The sequence below is a fragment of the Olea europaea genome, unplaced genomic scaffold (assembly GCF_002742605.1).
Source record: "Olea europaea var. sylvestris unplaced genomic scaffold, O_europaea_v1 scaffold2335, whole genome shotgun sequence".
In the NCBI taxonomy this organism is placed as follows: domain Eukaryota; kingdom Viridiplantae; phylum Streptophyta; class Magnoliopsida; order Lamiales; family Oleaceae; genus Olea; species Olea europaea.
The window spans coordinates 151811-156449 of NW_019241461.1; positions in this window are offsets into that span (position 1 = coordinate 151811).

Below are 4639 nucleotides of genomic sequence, written 5' to 3' on the forward strand. Positions count from 1 at the left end.
AATGAGGGCAATGTTATGTATAAGTTTGAGGAAGGGAAAATTGTGGCATCCATTCTTCGTGCATTGTTTATATTTCATCAATAAATTTGTTTAATCTTTTACATTTTGTGTACCTGTTGAGTGTTAAAAAAAATTACGTGTTTTATTAATTCTTATTGTGTGCACAAGAGTACTTCCCTCCACAACCATATCCTTTTTATAGGTTCTACGGATTGGAGTCTATTTTTCTGGCTTTCTCTTAAAAAGGTGTATCCTCTTCTGCGACTTCCTCTGGGTAAATCGATTTTCCATAAGGATTTTTCTTGTTCTTATAGTTGCTAATTCTACATGCTCAAAGATGGAGGGAGGTCAAAAGAAAGTAAGGATATTACAAAAGCATATTTTTGGATCAAATGAGCTTTTGTGATAAATGGTGGAGATTTGTGATTATTTTTCAATCTTTTCTACTAGATAATCTAGTATCTTTATGCATGAAGATATTGGAGGGTAGCAAACAGCATTCTTGAAGATGGGCTATTCGACCTCATTATAATTTTTTTTGCTAGGTTCTGAAAGTGCTTTGTGTGGGCTTGATAGTCTTGCCGACTATGATGTGACTATTGAAATAATATGAATTAGGAATTGTTGATATGGTACAGAATTTGATTAACCTGTATTTGTTGATGTATTACTTGACAATCCTTACGCACACACTTATGTTTTACATGTTAGGTTAGTGATTGGATTCTTGAATAAATTACGAGAAACCAGAAAAACCTCTATTATGTTAACCAGTAAACCACTTTAGGATAGTTTGGAGATGGTAGAGTAACTATAGGGGAACATTGAGATAGATAGAGGCTCCAAACGTGATTTTTATTGTGTGAATTGCCTAGACCGGTAAGGTGAAGGCTAGATGAAAGCCTTAAGTTGGGGGCTGATTTTGGAAATTGAATGTCTAGAAAAACAAAGAGGGGCATAAGCTAATATGTGTAAAACAACACTCTTCCCGAACCTTTATGATTTGAGTAAGTAAGCCTGTAAGGATGTTTTGAAACCTCGTGTTCTAAGGCCAATTGGTCTGGGAATAACCGACCCAAAACTCACTAAATGAGTCATATAGAAAGCAAGATGGAGAGAAGTTAATAAAAAATCATCTAACAGAGCCTTTATAACTCGAGTGAATAGGCTGCAAGGGTCTAAAACCTGATACCCTAAAACTAACTGGTTTGAGAATATCGGCCTAAAGCTCGTTATAGGGGTTATATAGAAACCAAATAAGAATGTGACATAACAATGGGAAAAAAAAAACAATAACATGAAGAAAACCCTTGAACATTTGTTTGATGAAACTACACTTTTAATGCAAGGCTAATAACTTAGTTTAATCTTAAGGTTCGACGCAATCAAAACTAGGAGAGCTTTTACTTGTTGACATATGAACCTTTAGTCGTGAGATCTATCCAAGCTAAGAGAGGGTAAGGACTGTAGATACTTAAACTCCTAACTTTAGAACACACCCAGGGATAATTGAATAAAAAAACTAAGTTTGGGGTGTGTATCTCTCGAGCGAGATAAGGATATATCATATCACTTTAGATTAAGATTAACCCATCATGAGCTTCATATGCTGGCATGAGTTCACACACACACACACACCCCCCGGTTGAGTATTGCATTTAACAAGTAAATGTTGGTTTTATTCGTGCACTATTGAAACTGTTCCTTGTGTGGATTACTGAATTCTAATCATGAGGCCCGACAAGTTATCAAGCCATGTTTTGTGTAGAGTTAAGTCACTGTTTTGTTTAAGGACAAACAATAGTTCAAGTTTGGAAGATTTGATAATATTTGCTTTGGTTCCTTCAGCCAAAGTTATACGGCCTTCTATCCTCTTTAATGCAACATTTATATAAAGTGTTAAATGAACAAGAATCTTGTCAATTGAGCTCTTGATGTCAAAATTTCTAAAGAAAACATTCGTAGGAAATAATATGATTGCTTTATCAACAATATCTATACTATCTGCATAAAATTTATATGATTTTCTCTGCAAATATATTATATCTTTCTTAAAACTAGACACTTTGGTGCAAGTTAACCTTGTTCTGAAATTGGAGCAAGTCCTTTTTATGCTTCTTTTAAGGAGAAATAGAGGGAATTAAAAAAAAAATAAAGGTATAGATTCAATTTTGTGCGGTTTTTGAAAATCGAAACTTAAACTTGAACCAAACTACTTTAAAATGGATTGGTTTGAGGGGAAAAAACCATCGAGTCCACGTGGACTCAAACCAACTATTTCAAACCTACGAGTTTGGTTTGATTTGTAGTCTGCGATATTTTTTGTGTAGCTCTACTCTTTGTCCTATAATCATGTTCCTTCGTGTTTCAATGATTCTTCACTATATATATGGGTGGAAATTGTTAGGAAAACTCATCAAGAAAATTCCCAAACTTGTCCTTCAAAATATAAAACCCTTGTGTGGGAGTTATTTTTTGTAAAATCATTTTTGCCACACTAATTTTCAACGACACATTCTCTGAAAATTAATTTTTCATATTTCTCCATTACCTTTTCCTACTTTTTAACTATACAATCTCCAAATAAATCACTTTTCAAAAAATTTCTCCAACACATTGGCAAATTCAAAATTTTAAAAGTTCATATCGCTCATTCTTTCCGAATTTCATTCGTACTTTTGCAATCCAGTTGAAGAATCCGCTAAGGCTATTTGCTTGAAGTCCCTAAAGCATCACTATTCGCAGGAGAATGTACAAATGACACTTTTAGAGCAGCGTTCTGCGCTATTCAAATCAGTTCCATTTTCTTCTTCTTCTTTACTTTGTTATTGCAGCGGAATTTATTGCCCGATTAGTGGACATTATCTCAACATCAGCAATAAATAAGCAAAAAGTAGATTAAAAACGAAAAGTTAATCCCGCGATGCATGAAAACGTCACCATCAGTTAATTCTTATAAGTCCAAAATGACAGCCATGCATGCGTATTGCTTTCCTAATATATTAGTAATTGCATGCAACTTACTTAAATTTTAAGTTACATTTGTAATTAAAAATAAATAAATAAATGAGCTTCTTTTACAAAAGTGAATGATCAAAAGTTTCAAAAAAGTCAATTGCTAATAAAGTTTAGCTATTCTGTTTAAGCATTCGCAATGAGGTTTTCTTACATGACATTACTTTTTTTATTTTTTATTTTTTTATTCCAAAAAGAAATATAATTTAAACCAACTTTAATTTTTGGAATATTGGCTTTAGGAAATTGTTGTCCATCAAGGAATCAAAGGAGAATGAATATGTATATCAAGTCAATTAACCCTAAAAAGGAGATATATCTGCATGAAAATTAAGTTTTCTGTTAAAATAAGTTGCTTTTACAAAAGAAGTGCATGCATTTCCAAGAAAGCTCCAAGTTAATTAGCTTAGAAGTCAAAGCGGGCCTGATTTTGCTGACCACCGAAAGTCCCCCAAAGTGGCCTTTGAGAATATTCCTTAATCAATTGAATTACATTTATAGAAGCAGAAAGATTTCTTAAAATGTATTATAATTTATTTTACAGTGAAAATAATCCTCCCATAGAATAATACTCTGACAAGGATAGAGGGTCCATACTCCATACTGGTTGAAGATGATAATGTCTCAACTTTAGTAAGAATTTATGTCTTCTCTCCTCGTCTTTGGGACCCACAATTTTCAGCTCAGTCATAGTTCCAAAACCTGTTTATTTTTTATTTTAAGTTTTCTGAAAGAAAATTATCTTAGCTAATTAAAGATTGAGTTCTTTTTTATCCAAAAATTCCACCCTTCTTGGGATTCTCTTTATTCATTAGTGCAATATACACCTAAGGAAAACAGAGAATGAATGGATTAAGAAGTAGCTAACTAGTGAAATTTCGTTAATTATGCCACTTACACAATTTTAAAAAGACTAATTAGGTTAGACGGTGGTCCCAATTTGCAACCATATCACACCACGTTACTTTCGATAGATGTAAGGTTCTAGAAAATCATTTTCCAATTTTTGAAAATTGTACACTCGCCAGTTGATAGAATAGTCCGTTTTAAATGCGTAGAAAATAAAATTTGAGTGCACATCGTACTTGTCGTGTGAAAATGCAATGCAGCCTCATAATTCCATCATCTACTTGTATAAAGCACAACATTTTATTTCTCACTGGCAATCAATGTTGGGGCAAAATGTCAAGGTATTGGTCTCCTCAGGGTAAAAGAAACCATGTCAAAAGAAGGCTTTGATAAGAACAAATCATTAAAATTAGTAAAAGTAAAAGTAAGGTACATAAAGGACCAAACATGTTACTTGTCTATGTCTTAAAGACAATAGATGCGTGATTCTAGTAATAAAACACCACCTTCAAATGTGCATTGCGCCCAATTTATTTCAAAATTTCCCTCGAAAACACTATTAAGATTTAAACGAAAAGGAGATTGAAAAACTAGTCAATTTTGTTGTTCTTGTAAATTGGAAAAAAAAAATCGATTGATTTTGTTGAAAATTAAGGGGGTGTATTCAATTGGGACTTTTGAAAACTTTGATTAACTTTTTTTTTAAGTGATGATTTTTGTGGATTTCGTGGATCTTTTATAGATTTGTATGAAAAAAAAAAAAAAAATATATATA